The following is a 19,207-nucleotide window of genomic DNA, read 5'->3' on the forward strand; positions in this document are numbered from 1 at the left end:
CACCAGACAGTTTGACAGTCTTATCATCTGTATGCCCAATATAGGGCCTCTATATCCAGGCCTCCTTCAGGGATTTGGGTCCCCTCAGTGTCACCTGCACCCTCAAATATGAATAGTCCAGCCCATGCAGGAGCTGCTCCAACATTTTCTGCTAAAACATTTGGATAAGTCACCCACATCACCAGATGCAGCTCTCCAGGGCAAATTGAAAGCATCTCACTGTCTCTCTCCTTGGTGCCTAGAACCGAAAGTGAACTACCTCTGTCTGCTTCTCCACCGTGAAGCAGACCGCAAGGCCTCACACTTGGCCTGGTTAACTGGAATACTCCTGTACCCCGACTGACAAAAATGGGCGGGGCTTCCCCAGTCAGGTTTGTGGGCAAATATGCCCCTGTCTCACCCTCTAACCAGCAGTTCAGCTTCCTTGCGATTTCAAACGAAGTCAGATATGTTTCCTTGCTCACCTTGTCATCAAATTTGGGTGCTTTGTACATCATCAGGGGCCTCTGCTCTTCCCCACTGCCTCACCTGGTGTGCCAGCAGGATGCATTCCGGTTCCTATTGTTCACTGGGCCTCTCTTAGTTGGTGATCCCTGCAGTTTCTTTGTCCACCTCTTTCAGTCTTCCAGTCTCTGCCTCCTTCTATTTACTGTCCGCCTGTGACCCGGTCTGCTCCAAGGTGGCTCTTCCTGGTTGTAGCTGTAACAGCTGATTCTGTTTCCTGGCATTGGTTCATTTCATCAGCAGCCCACAATTCTGACACCAGCATAATATCAGGGATATCTAAAGGAAGACAACAATCCCACGCAGTCCAAAAAGCCAACTACCTTTAATGCAGCCAGAGCCCTCATCCAGCATAGGGTGACCAGGTGTCCAGTTTTCGACCAGAATACCCAGTCGAAAAGGGACCCTGGTGGCTCTGGTCAGCACCGCCACCTGGGCCGTTAATAGCACCCCAACCCCCAGCCCTGAGCCCCCCCAAACCCAGAACCCCCTCCTGCACCCCAGAGCCTGTATCCCCAGCCCAGAACCCTCATCCCCCCTGCACCCCAACCCCCTGCCCCAGCCAGAGCCTCCTCCCACACCCTGAACCCCTAAACCCCAGCCCCACCCCAGAGCCCAATAGATGGGATTAGTTGTGAGGCTCCTGACTAATAATTTAAGTGAGAGACCCCACTAAATCAAGCTAAATAGGAGTTCCTACGAAAATCTCATTTGAGTTTTTGGCTATGTCTTTTCTGCAGGCTGACTAGAAAACAGACAACAAAAGACTGTCAGAACCACAAAACATCTTCTTCAGATGCCTGTGGATTCTCTCTGCACAGCTCACCTACTTGAACTGTGTGCTGGAGATAAGACCTTGGTCTAAACCAGGATAATATAGTAAGCATGTGAATGTCGAAGAGGCAGCGCTTTATGGGATGTGTGTAACAACAAACAAAATCTGCATGTATAGTCGTAAACATACAACATACACCATGAAAATAAGGCACAAGACAGAGAGCCAAAACTTTAAATAGAGCCATTTAACTCTTTTGAAGAGAATATAATGTGCCATATGCACCCTGGTGACATTAGTGAGATTATAAAGCTAGTGAGCTTAGCCTAATTACTTTAAAATGAGCCAACTGACTGTATTTATGAAAAAATAGTCTTACTTTGATTAATAATAAAATTAAATTATACCACTAACTGTAGGTGTAGCTGATTGTGCTCATGAGACTTATATGTGGTCTCTGGTTGCTTTAATGCTTTGTTGGCACAGTAGATGGCACCAGAGAAATTCTTTTCTTTAGCTTTCTGTAGCCGGCTGGTGGTAGGTGGCAGAGGAGTGTTCTGAGTCAGTGTATCTAAAAAATCTGTGTCTGGAGTATATTTCTCAGTGAAAATGCCACCCAGTGTTTTTCACATAATGTTACTGATCAAAATAATGCCTCAGCCATTCATTCCCATCACTTGTTCTTTGCTGAAATTCAAGCCACTGTGATGGAATTAACATGGGGGTTCTGACTGAGATGGCAGCCAAATTTAAAAAAAAACAAAAACACCAGTTAAGGCCCTGATCCTGATAAGACATAAATGTGCAGGTTAGTCTATCGAACTCAGAGAACCTATTAACATGTGTAAAGTTGCTCGTGTGGAAGTGGCGAATCAGGGTCTAGTGGTGGAACAATTTGCAATGACTCCGGCTACATTGTCCTCTTCTGTTCCGTTGACTCTCAAGTCGCCCTATAAAGGTCATTTCAGAGTTCAGTTTTTTTGTTCTTTTTTATTTTATGTGCACTTTTAATTAGTCTGAGGCCTTCACATGCTATGGTGATGGAGGCCACAAGTAAAAGCCTGGCCCCATTGAAGTCAATGGCTGGAGATGGGACTCTGGATGGGGGGCCAGGGCTATGAGGGGTCACCGATCAGTTTTTCTTTCTCGCTCTCAGGTGCTTGGCTGGCTGGTTCTTCCTCATGAGCTGAGGGTCTAACTGAGCACCATATGTGGGGTCTTTGAAGGAATTTCTCCCCAGGTCAGATTGCTAGTGACATTGTTTTCTTCCACTTTCCTTGGTAGTATGGATTGTGGGTCACTTGCTGGGATTAATTGGGTAATTCTCACTAAATCTTTCCCTTTCTTTATCAGTGGCACTTAATAATCTAGTCTTCCGTGGGCTTGTAATTCTTTAGTCTAATTTCAGTCGTAAGGTTTTGTGTGCGGGTATTGGTGGCCTGTGATATACCAGGGGTCAGACTAGACGATCTGGTGGGCCCTTCTGGCCTTAAACTCTATGACCCCAATGGAGCCCGGATTTCACCCCTTATCTGTTATTGATATTTAAATAATTATATGAAATCTTCCACATTTTCAATTTTCTAAATGTCCTATTGATCATGCCTAAGATTTTTGGCTTTCATGTTATTTTTCTCTGATTTAACTCCTTCTTTCTCCTGCTATTAGAAGGATATATTTAGGCCCTGATCCTACAATGTAGTCTGTGTGGGTGAATCTATCATGCAAATAGTGTCCCAAATGAAGCCACAGAGAGGGTAATAGCCACTGAACAGGTTGCCAAGGAATGTGATAAATTCTCCATCACTTGGAGTCTTGATGTTGAAGTTAATGTTTTTTCTAAGTTATCCTTCAGTTCAACCAGTTACTAGGCTAGATGCAGGTATCATTTCGTGAAATTGTATGGCCTGTGTTTTGCAGGACATCCAAGTAGGTACATTGATTGGTAAGGCTATGATACCACATGGATCACACTGCAGAATGAGAATCATAATTTTTAAAGTTGTTTTTATCTGAGCTGTTGTTTCCTGTTTTTTCCCCTCTTTATTTAACACCATTTGAGTTGGTTTCTATCAAATGAAAATATTTTGATGATTGAAATTATGTTCTTGTGTTTATTTTCTGTGTCAAAAATTGACTTTTTGTACAAAATCTTAAAATGTACTAAAAAAAAAAAAATCACAGAAACCAGGACGTTAAAATATTATCCGAGCTTCTGAGAGAGAAGTTACCTCACTGGGAGAGAAACGAATGACAGAGAGTTGGGATGTACTTTCGTAGTCTATTTTTTTTCATAATACATATATAGGTTCCTGTTCACCTTGAACAAAGAGGTTAAATACATCTGGAAGGATACAAACAGGTAATTCCACATTCAGAAGTCCAGCTAAACCACATCTGTGTCCCTGTACCTTCAGCTAGGAGCATTTTCTCTGGCTCCTGTATAAGCATGCTGTCCTAATTTTAGAACAACCCCCATCTCGTCCCTAGTCCCACCTCCCCCACAAAGTGGCCCACTCTGTGCTCAATATTAATTGAATATTGTTTAGTCATTTGGATCTGGGTGTGCTGGTCTCCATTCTGACCAGCAATTTACCCTTTTGCTTTTAGTGATCTTCCCACTTAGGAATGCAGCTGCTAAATGACAAGAGGTTATATAAATGCCTAGATTTAAGATAGATGCAGGTTTGAGATTCTCTTATAAATTATCTCATTGGACTCACCCTGCATAAAGTAAATGGTTTGTAGTGCAGATGCAGCTGTGCATATTTTTGACATGTGAGTTCAAGTATGTGTTCTCTTGTTAACCAGCTAAATTACTTAAGTGATTTCCAACAGATGTTTCACAGAACGACAAAGCGTGTATAAGCGAACAGGAGAGGGAATATTGTCAACTAAGATTTAGAACTGGTCCTACAACTTTTCTTAAGAAACGTGAGAAAAGTGTCGGTTGGGGGCTAGTTCTCTGACAAAGAAGCTGGCAAGTAGTACATGGATGAGCAGTGCTGTTGTAAAAGAGGGATTGAGGCATTAGGTGTTATTGGAACAATTTAAAAAAAAAACTGTAAAACTTTGTGGGTTTAGAGTTTGTGTAAAAGGACTCTGGTCAGATATTACCATAGCAACCACACCATAAACATCTTCTAACACTTATTAATCACACGACAAGAAAAGCTAAGCAGAAACATTACTTGGAATTCAGAAGTTAAATGGTTATTCATTCTGAGAAATGCATTCAGCAAAGTCCTTCAAAAGGAAGGATGTTGATTAAAAAGTCTCTGGCTGGAACCAAAAGGCTTTCTTGGGGGGAAGAATCAATCCACAGTTGGATTTTGGATCAATTTCTTGTTAAGAGTAATTCTGCTGTTTAGACAAACAGGACAAACATATGGGGGCAAAGAATAAGGAAAGCATTGGTCTCACTGATGTTTGCTGCATTCATGTGCAAGCAGGATATGGTAAGCAGAGAGGTGAGCGATGAACAATCACTATCTATCCTAAACAAACAATTCCTTTGACTTCATTTTATGTTTGTTGTTCCTTACAATTTTACAGGATGGGTTCACAAGTACAAATGACTTCCTATTCACCTTTTACCCACTTTGGCTAAACACAGCCGGTAAGTGCCTTAGCTAGCTACAAAAAGAACAGGAGTACTTGTGGCACCTTAGAGACTAACAAATTTATTAGAGCATAAGCTTTCGTGGACTACAGCCCACTTCTTCGGATGCATACCAGAGGTTGATGGATTTCCACTCCATACGGCTAAATGCAGTGCCTTGCATAATGACAGGTTTCAGAGTAGAGAGCCGTGTTAGTCTGTATCCGCAAAAAGAACAGGAGTACTTGTGGCACCTTAGAGACTAACAAATTTATTAGAGCATAAGCTTTCGTGGACTACAGCCCACTTCTCTCTTTAATTGGTGCTAGCTCTACAACAGCATATGAGCTGGAGCCTTGTGACTGTTTATACATTGGAGAGAGATCAGTCTGCCTTTGAGGATGATCACCAGTTTTCACAGTAGCAATATAGAAAGTAGCATGTCGCCGTTTTCAAAGCTGGTAGGCGATATCAGAATGCAGACATGCCAACACAGCATCTAAAGTCAGGGAACACTACTTCAACTTAGCTTTCCACCAGTACATGCAATTTCACAACAGGATGAGGAGAAAGAGGCAATGATTCCTATGCACAGAGTTGACAGAAGACGCATGATGGGCCTGGGGTGGACGGACAGTCTGACCGACCATAGTTTTATTGGACCTTAGGTTAGTTTATGTGCCTTCATATTTAGTACAACTTATGAGGTAAAAAAATTACAGAACCATGCGTGACAAAGTTCCTCCTCTATCTTGGTGGGTCCTGAGATTATTGGCGGATTTTCTTGCCTCAGAGATTCACCATGTGGGTTGGGGAACAGCCCAGAGACCTTCCCCTCTGGAAGAACCCACAGTCCAGGTTAACTGGGAGGTTTGGGGGGAACCCGGGCCTGCCCTCTACTCCGGGTTCCAACCCAGGGCCCTGTGGACTGCAGCTGTCTATAGTGCCTCCTGTAACTGCTGCATGACCGCTACAACTCCCTGGGCTACTTCCCCCTGGCCTCCTCCAAACTCCTTCCTTATTCTCACCACAGGACCTTCCTCCTGGTGTCTGATAACGCTTGTGCTCCTCAGTCCTCCAGCAGCACACCCTCTCACTCTCAGCTCCTTGTGTCTCTTGCTCCCAGCTCCTCACACTCGCACCACAAACTGAAGTGAGCTCCTTTTAAAACCCAGGTTCTCTGATTAGCCTGCCTTAATTGATTCTAGCAGCTTCTTCTTAATTGGCTCTAGGTGTCCTAATTAGCCTGCCTGCCTTAACTGGTTCTAGCAGGTTCCTGATTACTCTAGTGCAGCCCCTGCTCTGGTCACTCAGGGAACAGAAAACTACTCATCCAGTGATCAGTATATTTGCCCTCTGCCAGACTCCTGTACCCCACTGGTCTGGGTCTGTCACACATGAAAGTTGAGAGAGAAAAACGATCAAATCACCTAACTGCCTTCGCTCAGCAGAATTGCACCTCTCAGCATGTCTCCAAACGAAGTATCTGTGCACATGTGTGTGGGGCTCTTGCATGAGCACTGAAACAGATTCATGTTTTTCCAGTTCTGCTTCAGATATTTTGGGGGAAGCGTCTCCTTTTTCTTCAATGCTGTGGTATCTTTCTGCAGTGCCCTGGTAGGTGGAAACATGTGTGATTACAAGATGAAAAAATTTAGACCAGAGTCTCATAAACCAATGTGGTTTTAAGGCTCTCACTAACACCTTTACTGAGAAAACAAACACTCTGCATCCAGGTTGTACATTCTACTATTAGCCTCAATGGCAACATACCAAACAGAGCCCTTTTTAAAGTCCCAAGGCAGACAAAGGGTGGGAAGGAAACTGGGCACAGACGGGTGAAGGTGGTTGCCTGAGGCAAGGTCAGCTGCAAAGGCAGGAAGAGAACTCAGGTATCCTGCATCCCATACTAGGCCCTATCCACTGGACCATGCTGCCTTTCTAACTTTACTCACAACCCAAGCCTTTAGCTGTTCTTTCAGTCTGTTTGATTTATTTTAACCATTCCTTAAGATATTTCCATCACTCTAGATGATTGGTTGCAAAATTTCCCTTGCCTTTGAGCCTTTGTGTTGATTTTTTTAAGTTTGTCATTTTAATCCTGACTTTCATTAACATCTTTCTGCGTCTACCCTGCCATGTAACAATGTTTTCTTTTCTTTTGATTTCCTTAGAGAGATAAGGGAATCAAGCTCTCTCTCACGACCAGAAGTTGATCCAATAAAAGGTATTATCTCACCCACCTTGTCTCTCTAATATCCTGAGACCAACACAGCTACAACACCACTGCAGACAACAATGGAAGATTCTCTTATAGTTGATTATCTGTTAAACAGTTTTGTACATCATACAGCGTTCCAGACAGAACAACACCATGGATCCATTCACTCAGTCCCTGCTCATGGGGATTAGGGCCTTGTCATTAGAAGACAATAAAAAGAACTAATTAGCAGCCTTTTTTCTGGCGTCTGACAGAACAGAAGTATGATGCATCCCAGGACAGAAAAGAAGTTGCATTCAGCTCAACACAGAAGTTACAGGCATTTGAAGTCAAGTACATTTAAAAACTTGTTAGTTTAGAGAGAGAATCATATAATTAGACTGGCATGTTTATTATTCAATGAATAGCAGCAAAACTACTGGATCACAGAGGAAACTTCTCACCTAACGCCGCAGAATCCCCAAGACGTAGACCAAAAGATCCCCATGAGCCAAGCAGACCCATGCATCCTTCAAGTCAAGAGTTCACATGGTCTTGCCTCCCTTGATAAGGGAGCAGGGCCATCTTACATGTGAAACAAACCCCAATCATTACCTGCTAAACCACCATAATGTTTTCTCTACATTATAATGCTACAGCTCTTCCAGATGTCCTAGAAGCACTGTACACAAGCATTAGTTTTCTGTTTTGTTTATGATTTCATCTTAATGACTTGCCTTGCATTTTAAAGTTGAGCTCTCTATTTGAACTGAACACTGTGGGACAGAGTATACAAGGATGTAATGTATTGCTTATTAGTAAATGTTTATATTTTGATAGCACCTGGAGTCCTCAACCAGGTTGGGCTGCATTGTGCTAGGTGCTGTACAAACATATAGTAACGAACAGTCTCTGCCCCAAAGAGCTAGCAGTCTAAACAACAAGACATATTGGGAGATGAGACAATCAGCTCTGCTGGGGTGAGGACAGGAGTGATGGGTAGCAAAAATTATAATGCTTGGTGAGTCAGTAGCACTGACCACACCGATCTTTCCCATTATCAGGTTGCAGTTTTCTGTAGCCATTATGGCTCAGGTGAACTGTGAAGAGGGACTTGAAGACAAGACGGTGGTTTTATGGATTTTAACTGGGAGCTGTTCCTGCTTGTAAGGGGAGGGACATGAAAAAGCATGGAAGCGCTCAAAGATGCAGAGAACTGGATGATCCAAGCTGGCATCATTAGCAGACAACTAATGGGAGTTGATCTTGTGATAAGGTATTAGGCGGGATAGGTACAGCAGGCTGGATTGTGAAGGGCTTTTAAAGTAAAGAGTAGCCTGTTTGAAAATAAACTAAATGAAATCAACTAAAATGAAAAAAACATGTATGGAGCTTGGAATTCATGTATCCTAGGCCCACACTCAAAGAGGAGAACCATGCAGGAATGTTATTATAGTAACGAGTACACAGGAACAAGGTACAAAGGAATCTGGGAGTCTGACTGGTGGAGCCAGGGAAGCATCTAGAGGACATGACCACCACCTGAGAGGAGCATGCAGATCTTTGAGAAGGCAAAGCCAAAAGCAGCAGCACATGCTGCAGCAGTCAAATTATTTTGATTGCATCACTGTTCAGCTCCCGAGCAAAGTTCACAGCTGTACTGCAGCCAAGGGGAAGAATATGTGGGCAGCCTAAAATAATGGAAATCAGAAAAAGTTGGGGCACACCAGCAAGGCTCAGCAAAATAAAATCAAATCTTAAACCACTTGAAGATTGTAACTTAAGCCCTGTGGACTGTGTTCAGACAGCCTGTAATCAAGGTTAGAAGGCCTGGGTCGGAGAACAGAGAAGGGAATGAACAATCCTCTTTGGAGTAGAGACTGCATCTGAAGCACTAAAAACTGAGAGCAGGAGCCGTTTTATGACAGCCTTTGCTCTTTGATTAGTTGTTCAGCTCAAGATGGGAGCAAGGCAAATATTGTACTGTTACACCTTGATCTCTTGGCTGTAACATGAAACACTCCTTTCAAGGTCTACGTTTCAAACTGTTTAAAGGTGATGTTCATTTACTTCTCTCTCATGTTCACTCTCAGGCCTTCCTCCCAGCCCAGAATCAGGCTCCCATTTATTTTCTGAGCACTGCTCCATTGCAGTGCTGATCTCTGGCACAGGGAAGATAAGGAAGCATGGATGCTGGCCAGTCTGGGACAGTAGCCACCTGCACATGGTGCTGGTAGAACAGAGCTGCCTGCGTATCACTGTACTACTCAGAGTCAGACTTGACTCTACCTGGATCTGATTGTATGCAGAGGGGAAGGCTGGCTTTAGGTCTTGTGCAAGAAAAGGAGAAGAAGAGTTCATTAGAAGGCTTGAGGGGGCAGGGGAAGAAAGGGTAGCGACATGGGATTGGCAGGTCTTTGATATGCATGAGCTTAGCCAACTTGCTGTCAGCTTTACCAACTCAGCTGGCTGGCAACTGCTTCAGGAATCCAGAGTTTACGGCGGTTTGCAAAAACCTGGCTGAAGCTCTGATTTTTGTAAAACTGGCTGGGACAGGTGCTGAAAACTGGGACAACATTCCCACTTCAGAGATCCTAAATAGATCAAATCATCATAGGGGCAGATGGGATTGCTACAGTGTCACAGTAGCAGATGGACTGAGAAGGCATCATCCATGTTTTTTACTTACTACTATCAGGAATCACGGTAACTTGGGGAAGCTACTAAATCTACCAGGACATTCCTAGTAAGCCAACTACTAGAAGAGTGATAGAACAGCTCAACAGAGTTCTGAAGGTATAGGACAGCTGCCTAAGGAATCAGAGTGGAGCCATTAAGGAGCTAGAACTGGGAGGCTAACAGACTAAAGATGGCCAGAAGGCAAGTGAGGAGAGGCAGCATCTGAAAGATTTTGGGGATGGGCTAGGGTTTGTTCTGTTGGACATGAGCAACCATGCTGGATTTGATTTCCGGTTTTAAAATGGCAGGAAAAGAACTAAGTAAAATGGGGTTAAAAGATGGAGATTAGTTCCATAATATGGCTACACCTGAAAGTTCACATGCTTCCTTAAAGTGATAGTAACTAGGGGGAGACAACAGGTCTGTTAATCAGTAATTGGAGGCTTATCTATAGCATGGTTCATCTCCTCCAAAGCTTGGCACTGGTAGGAGAGAGGGTGAGAATCAGTAGGAATGGAGCAGGGTTATGCTTTAGCTCCACAAGAATACACAGTCCTCCTGTGCACCCTCTCTCTCCCCCTCAATCCCTCCCTCTGCCCTCTGTTCATGGGAGAAGTGGCCCTGGAAAAACATTAAAATATTGGAGGTTATGGTTGGACCTCACACACAACTAACCTTCCAGGCGACTGCTAAGAGAGCAAGAGCCCAGCTCACCTCCCAGCACTGTTGTGGCTAAAACATGACACTGCTGGGCAACTGAGCCTCCCTTGTCCTCCTTTCAAAATGACTTCTTGGGCCATGATTCATTCCAAAATAGGAAGGAGCCATACCAGTTTGAGAGCTGACTGGAAGTGTGTCTGCAAACAGCGGTACTTACCCATCTAGCACAGTAACAGTGTTACATTGTCTATGAAAAGATGAACATGTTTCTACAATTTGCAGGAAAAAATGTAAGAACTTCAGCCATTTTAAGTGTTGTGAAACCACTTTCTATACAATTCTAGGCACATTTATCATAATGATGCTTTTACAGGGCTTGAGCCAAAGTCCAGTGGAGTTGCTGGAAAGACTCCCATTGACTTCAGTGGGTTGTGGAACAGACCTCATTTCATTAAAAGGTAAGCTTGGAACATTGCTTTTACATAATTAGTTCTTTTGCTATTATGTGACCCTCTGTAAAAGGCCAAGACATTATTTGATCTGGGATCTTCAGTTTCAAAGGACAAAAGAGTCAAGCCAAAGGGTCCTCTAAGTCTGCATCTTGCAGACCTCTTCATTTTCTAACAGGATTACGTTATTTTTAGAATGTGTTCAGGCTCTGTATGACTTGATTTCTTCACATTATACCATGAATGATTAACGTATAACCTTTCCCTCATGATTAACTTGCAGCTAAACAGCCAGAAATGTTATTGTAATTATAATGTTACACTTCTGCAACTGAAGAACACTTCTGAGCCAATCGTCAAGTACATTTGTTATCATTATTTTGATAGAACGTTGCTGCACTAACGTGATTTGATCTTTCATCAGCCTCCAGGACAAAGGTTTTCTTTGTAGGTGATTGCTCTAGTGTGGTAAACATCAAGCAATATTTCCTGATACCTAAGACTCTGTGTCCATTAAGGATTTGCCACACTGGCTTTTCAACAAATTATAAAGTAATATTTGCAAGAAGTCATTAAAATGCAAGGTCAAAAGCAGATTACATAAAAGAATTTTTCAGAATAAATTCAGATCTCTCTCTCTCTCTCTCTCTTTTCCAGTTATTTTCTAGTGGAGCTAGTCAGAAAATAGGTTTTATCCTACAGATAATTTTGACACAAATGGAATATATATATATATATATATATATATATATATATATATAATCCAAATTCTCTACAGACAATTTCAACTTTTGATTTTGAAAAACAAACAAACCAAAAACTGAAAAAATTCAGCTGAAAATAATTAAAAAATTGGTTAGAAAATGCCATTATGGTGCCTCAATGGGAGCAGTTGCGCAGGTGTTGTTCAGCTGTGTAGTCCAGGCTACATGTCCCATGATGAACCATGGTCTCACCTCTTGTTGAGCCACCAAAGTGCATCATGGGAGATTGTAGCCCATCTGGGGACCCCCGCCCCAGAGCAGAATGGAAGCACGAGGCACCTGACAATTATAACTATTATGAGGAAATATGGCTGCATTTCTGAATAGAAATGTTTCAGTTTTGAGATGTTTGGTTTTCAACAAAAAGTAAAAATTTTCCAAGGAAAGAAGACACTTGTTGCCAAAAATTGTGTTTAGTCAATAAACTAATTTTCCATTGAAAAACAGTTTGAATGGAACATTTTTGACCAGCAGCCCTATTTCCTATCTTTCATTGGGCAATATTTTAAAGTCCTTACTACATTATTATTCTGGCAAAACTCCTACTGAAACCAGGCAAAGCTGTCAGAGGGCCTTAGGGTTTGGCCCATTGTCTTTTGTAAAGTAAAAGCTAAACTTTAGGTCAAGATTATCAAGAGAGAGCAGTGATTTTGCATGCCTCAATTTTTGGATGCCCAGCTTGAGACACCTTTATGGGGTTTGATTTCTGAGAGTGCGTGGCTCAGCATTTTCTAAAAATCAAGCCCTTTAAAAAGCACCTCAAGTTTAAAACCCCAAAATGGAAAGATGCAAAATCACTAGAGACTTTTGAAAAGTTTGCCCTCAATTTACTAGTGAGTTGATTTTTAATAGTCTGATGAAATCAGATTAAATCCATTGTCATTAATAAGATTATTTCTATTTCTGTAAGGAACAGCTTTATGGTTAAACCATTTTAGCAAATGTAGGAATTGATAGCACCACCTAGTGTGGAAAATGCAAACCTGAAACTGATATTTGGTAATTTACAGAATCCCATGGTAGGGAGGAAGGGAAGATGAGATATCTCATAGTTATTGATCTAGTGCTTAGTTATTTCAGGTTAAAATCTCTGAAATGAGTGATTTCCCCCCTTTTATTATGCTACACTTTGGATAAATGTGTTAATGTTAAAATTAGTCATAACGTGTAAAGCATTGGGAAAAAATGGGAGGGAAACCTCAGAGGAGCGAAGTCACTTTCTAGCACAGAATGGCCGAGATAGGAGGTGGTGCAGAGCTATAGCAAAAAAGCTAAAAGTTACTTTGTTCTGGAATATAGTGTCCACACTAGGATAGCTTATTCTGCTATAGCTATGCCAGTTAATTTCCCCTTGTAGATGAGTTCTGAGTGAACCACCAAAAACTACAAGAAGAGTTAGAAGACAAAAAATATTTTAGACTGAAAGAGACTGCCAGCTGCTCTTCAGTGATTAAGAACCCGAAAGTCCCATTTGGAGAGTTGTAATGTTGGTATATGCTATGGAATCCTTCACCAAGTTTCTGGCCACAAGAATGAGAGATTATTCCTACACTGCTGATCTGGATAAATCAATCAATTCAGAGACCTGTCATCTGTGAAGGAAGATCCACTAGGATGCTTAATATGCCTGTTTGAAATAATAAGGCATGTGAACCGTAGGAGGACTGAAAGTCAGGGAGTTCCATTTCTTGCTGCTACTCTAAAGGAAACTGTACTTATTGTGCTAATGGTGCAATTGATGGGAATGACACAGGAAGAGTTATCAAGCATTAGGATCTGCATTAAGCACCCAAGTTGGAGTTGGATTCTAAATACAGCTGATTAGAGTACAGTTCAAGTATCATATTAGAAGCCATGAAGAACCTCTCCCTGGATTTGCTGAAAATGAGAACCATTTAGTACATGTTCTGTAATCTCCCTTCTTGTCTCTCTTCTCTTCAGAACACTATCGCCAAGGCAACCTTCCTTTCCTGCCAAGCCAGTTCTCTTTCTCCTCACTGGCTTCTTTCTCAGAAAGTTTAAGCTTCCTCTGCTCATTTTTAAAGCTCTTCATCAAACTGTGCTCTCATCTCTTCCTCTACTGCCTTACATGCTATCCAAACTTCTCTCCTGTTTGCTTCCTTTGTCCCCGTAACTCACTTCCTCTGTTCTGCTTTTCTCCAGAGGCTTGGAACATCCTCCTAATTATGCCAAGTTTGCCATGCCTCAAAAATCTGACAATCCATCTGTTCCAGGGAACATTCCAGCCCTACACCCACATACCAGTCAGAGCCCTATCTTGTGAGATGTTAGAGCACCGATCGCTCCCCTTTTGTTCTCTGTGTTATTATTAATAATTAGATATTATTTATTTGTATTATTATAGAGCCTAGGAGCCCTAGTCATGGACCAAGACCCATTGTGCCAGGTGCTGTACAAACAGACCAAAAAGAGACATTCCTTGGCCCAAAGAGTTTACAATCTCTGCCTGATATTGTACTCACCAGTGCAGTCATTTTATGCTTTGCTTAGCACATTTTACTTGTGAAGCACAGAATGCACTGATGACACCATCTAAATAATTATCAGACATTTCCAGCTGCCCAAGAGCTACAGGATGTCTTGTGCTGAAAGCAATTGCCGGATGAATTTACAGAAAGGTTAATTTGAGAAGTAGGCTGAGTTTCCACCTCCCCCCCACACCTTGTTTAAATATGTTTGCTCACCTCTAATTATAACACTTTCTGACATAAACCTACCTGTCTTAGATTTCCTGGATATCAAAATACACAGATCTGCACTCTCACCATTTCTATTATAACAGCTCTTATTTTGTTCCAAAACGTTTGTCTCCCAAGGTCATTGGTACAATGAAGATTAGAAATATCACAATCCATTATATAGCATGTGCTTTCTTTTAATCTTCCTCTTAGTTTGCATGAAGCCTTTAGTCTCATATTGGAAAAAAATGATAGATCTGGTTTACAAATTCTCTGTTGTACATGTACAGCAGTGGTGAAACAAAGGGAGAATATATTATTTTGTTCAGTGCCCTGTCAAGTGACTTAATATTCTGGTCATCAGTACTACTAGAATCTGTTTTGAGGGCATTTCAAATTGTTACCTTGCAAATAACAGATGACAGCTCTGTTCATCAAAACCTTTTCTATATCCTGCTATCCAAAATAGATCTTTAGAGAGGTTAAAGTTGAGCTTCAAAAATAGGGGAAAAAAACAAAAACAAAACAAATTCAGTATATGCGGAGATGAAAGTGTTTGATTAAAGATCGTGAAATTTGATGTTCTGTGACTGCACTTAACAATATGTATAAAGTAATGCATATTGGAAAACATAATCGAATCTATACAAAGTGATGGAGTCTAAAATTAGCTATTACCACTCAAGAAAGTGTTGTTGGAGTCATTGTGCACAGTTCTCTGAAAACATCTAATCAATGTGCAGTCAAAAAAGCTAACAATGTTAGGAACCCTTAGGAAAGGGGAAAAGGATCGATAATAATACAGTAAACATCGTACTGTCACTCTATAAATCCATGGTATGCCCACACCTTGAATATTGCAAGCAGTTCTGGTCACCCCATCTCCAAAGCGATATATTAGAAATGGAAGAAGTACAGAGAAGGACAACAAAAACGATTAGGGGTATGGAACAACTTCCACATGAGGAGAAATTTAAAAGACTGGGACTGTTCAACTTGGAAAAGAGACAACTAAGAGGGGATATGACAGAGATCTAAAATATCATGAATGGTGTGGAGAAAGTGAATAGGGAAGTGTTATTTACTCCTGCACATAACATCAGACCCAGGGGTTACCCAAGGAAAATAATAGGCAGCAGGTTTAAAACAAACATAAGGAATTACTTCTTCACACAATGCACAGTCAACCTGTGGAATTCGTTGTCAGGGGATGATGTAAAGGCCAAAACTATAACTGGATTCAAAAAAATAATTAGCTAAGTTCATGGAGGATAGGTTCATCAATGACTATTAGCCAGGATGATCAGGGATTCAACCCCATACTCTGAGTGCTCCTAAGCCTCTGACTGCCAGATGCTGGGACTGGATGAGCGGGGATGGATCACTTGATGATTGCCCTGTTCTATTCACTCCCTTTGAAGCATCTGGCATTGGCCACTGTTGGAAGACAGGATACCAGGCTAGATGGACAATTGGTCTGACCCAGTATGGCCGTTCTTATACACTTTTGTACACAACTCTGGCTTGTACTCGGTGTCAGCAAATGGACACTGTGTTTGCCATTTATTTCAGCAGCAATTACTTATTAATGCCCTTCCTTTTATGCTGTATAGAGGTGATGATGTATGTCCTCTATCCCCATCTTTGTCTGCTCTTTTACATTCTACCACAAGAGGGCCTGGTTGCATAGTGAATTAATTCCAGAGGGCTAGAAGGAATTGCCTGCTCCAGCTCACTGTTACTGCTAGGTTTGTTCTACAGCCCTTCTGTTGTCAGAATAACACATTAACTTGTTATTGTGCCTGTGTAACCAGAGCCCGTGTATCAATCTTTATACCTCTGTCAGAATATCCCTGATCACTGCACTCTGGGTACAGAACCAATGGACATAAACGGCAAAACCTCAGAATGAGTAGGAGTCACATCCCATTTCTGCCTTGGCTTCTGCAACAAACAGTTCCTCCCTATTGGTTTTCAGCTTCACAAAGAATCATATCTTTTTGTTCTCCTTTCACCCTCCTCATATTAATCACATGACCGAAAGTTCTAACAGCCCTCTCAACTTCTGCTGTACTGTCCACAGGGGACACCTCAGTGACCAAAATGGTCCTATAGGGATCGAACAATATTTATACAGTGTACACATTCAATAACAATATTCAATAACACTAAATTATTTTATAACTAACTGCTGCAATCCTCCTCAAAAAGAAATCAGAGGTGAATTCTGAGCAATCTTCAAGCCCTTGTCTGTTCAGGTGCCAATTTGTAATCTTTGGGTGGGCTAGAGTTTACTTCATTGTCCTTCTCCAGTGCCTAAAAGAATCGAACGTGCATAGAAAAGCACCTGTAGATCCAGAATTCAGTCACTGAGGATTTTTGGTAAGGATTGCACAGCGTCAACCTCCCCACAATCAAGTCCAAAAGAACAAAAGGAATGAATTTAAGTCTTAAGTATCAACTTTATAAAAATCTTATTATAAAGCAACATTAATAATAATAACAATTATACAACATAACATGGCTACTTTATAAGCCACATACATTATCTTCACAGTTATACCTAAACATAAAAAAAGAAAACAAATTAAATCTGAACAGGTCAGTCCCCACAGAAACACCGTGAGAAGCCACTCAGAGTTTCCAAAAGCTTAGGTTGAGTTCACCTGAGTCTCAGTTAGAGTCTTTGGTCAGCAGCGTTCACATCGCACTTCTCGTCAGTATCTGGCCCAAGCTGGGGAAGCTAATGAGCCAACCAGCATGTGACGTTACACCTCATATTCTTCATAGAAGTATTGTTATGATATGAATATGGCATAACTAAGATATGTTTTATGCAAGGTAGATCATGTGAGGTATTATTGAAAAGGTTATGATTTACTGAATGTGTTTATTCAATTTGTATGCATATATCATTTCTGTATTGTCTATGTAACAATTACAAATGTGTGAGTATGTGCTTGGGATAATGACAGGTTTCAGAGTAGCAGCCGTGTTAGTCTGTATCCGCAAAAAGAACAGGAGAACCTTCTTACTATATGTTCCATTCTATGCATCTGATGAAATGGGCTGTAGCACACGAAAGTTTATGCTCAAATAAATTTGTTAGTCTCTAAGGTGCCACAAGTACTCCTGTTCTTTATGTGATTGGGAAACGCCCACCAGACAGTAAGCAATCAGCCTTAATGGGCCATTAGGAAAAGACAATGAGTCTCCAAAGATGTGGTTCCCCCCATCTTCCCAGGAGTTCCTTCCTGTGGACCTTACAAATAAACCTTGTCTCATTCTTGCCGGCAAGTTAAAGAAGTATGGGCTGGATGAATGGACTATAAGGTGGATAGAAAGCTGGCTAGATCATCGGGCTCAACGGGTAGTGATCAATGGCTCCATGTCTAGTTGGCAGCTGGTATCAAGCGGAGTGCCCCAAGGGTCGGTCCTGGGGCCAGTTTTGTTCAATATTAATGATTTGGATGATGGCATGGACTGCACCCTCAGCAAGTTTGCAGATGACACTAAACTGGGAGGAATGGTAGATGCACTGGAGGGTAGGGATAGGATACAGAGGGACCTAGACAAATTAGAGGATTGGGCCAAAAGAAATTTGATGAGTTGCCCTGACACTGCAAGGTCATGTGATAAGGTCACCTGGTACAAAATACCACTTGGACACTGCTGTTACTTTTCCACTGGAAACAAAGGCTTCCTGCCTTATGTAAATTCTATTTAAGGCTGTCATTCAGGACTCTCCTTCATTGCCTGCCCAGGAAGGAAGACTGCTAAAAACACCTGGAGGGAAAGGCAGGGTAGAGTCCAGGCTGAGAGAGGGGTCCAGTATGTAAAGAGAAATAACTGGAACTCTAAGCTACAGAAACTATGCAACTTGCCTAAAACAACACAGAGTGAGAAATTACATTTTGTAACCTGTTGCTTGAGTATATTAAGCTTAGTTTGCGTGTTTTGTTTTATTTGCTCAGCAATCTGCTTTGTTCTGTTTGCTGTCCCTTATAATCACTTAAAATTTACCTTTTGTAGTTAATAAACTTATTTCTTGTTCATTTCAAAACCCAGTTTGTGCAATTCATATCTGGTGGGGTGAGGGGGAGGCAAAAAGCATTGTATATTTCTCTCCACCTTGAGGAAGGGGGTGATTTTTATGAGTTTGCATTGTGCAGATCTGTCTATACAGCGCAAGGCAATATTATTTCAGGTTTACGCCCAAAAGAAGGTGTGCACATGAGTGTTGGATAAATCCTTGAGCTGAATCTTCCCACACAGAGATGATTTCAGTCTGTGTCTGCAGCTGGGTGTGGTCTTACCCGTGAGTGTGCTAGAGAAGGCTTGAGGGCCTGGCACAGCAAGGACAGTGTGAGGAAGCCCAGGCTGGTGGAACAGGAAGATGCAGTGGGCTCCCAGCACATTAGGTGGCATCCCAGATGGGGGTTCCAACCGTCACACAGGGGACCAAATTTGGTGATGAATCCTGGTCATGTGCTACCTGAGGCACATTGCACATATGCTAAGAAGATCACCAAATCTATAATTTGCTGAGTCAAAAGCAACATCTTCCCTCCACTTGCTTGCAGAAATCTTCAGTTTGAATCCATGCAGACTCTTCCTCCTTCTCTGCTGAAATCACTCAGTTAACTAGTCAGCTAACCAACCACTCAGTTAAGTATGTAGATTTTAAAAAACCTTGCTGTAAAATGCTCAGCGTTACGGAAAACAGCCTGCTTTTTGCTCCCGGGCTTAGCTTCTGCCAACCCACACAGGGCACATGGCCTTTTGCAAAGCAGCTGCCCTGACTACTTGCCCTCATGGAATTTGAGTTCAGCAGCAGGGAATTTATTGAGCATACCCAAACTACACACCCAATTCC

At 41.9% G+C, this 19,207-nt stretch overlaps 1 long non-coding RNA gene across 1 annotated transcript; it reads left to right on the plus strand.

Annotated features, from left to right (window-relative positions):
• Positions 1-3,604: 3,604 nt before the first annotated feature.
• LOC135982220 (uncharacterized) lies at positions 3,605-18,394 on the plus strand. Its single transcript, XR_010599465.1, has 2 exons — positions 3,605-4,749; positions 7,055-18,394. It is a non-coding gene; the product is annotated as an uncharacterized LOC135982220 (long non-coding RNA).
• Positions 18,395-19,207: the final 813 nt, after the last annotated feature.

Source organism: Chrysemys picta, chromosome 3, assembly GCF_011386835.1.
Source record: "Chrysemys picta bellii isolate R12L10 chromosome 3, ASM1138683v2, whole genome shotgun sequence".
Classification (NCBI taxonomy): domain Eukaryota; kingdom Metazoa; phylum Chordata; order Testudines; family Emydidae; genus Chrysemys; species Chrysemys picta.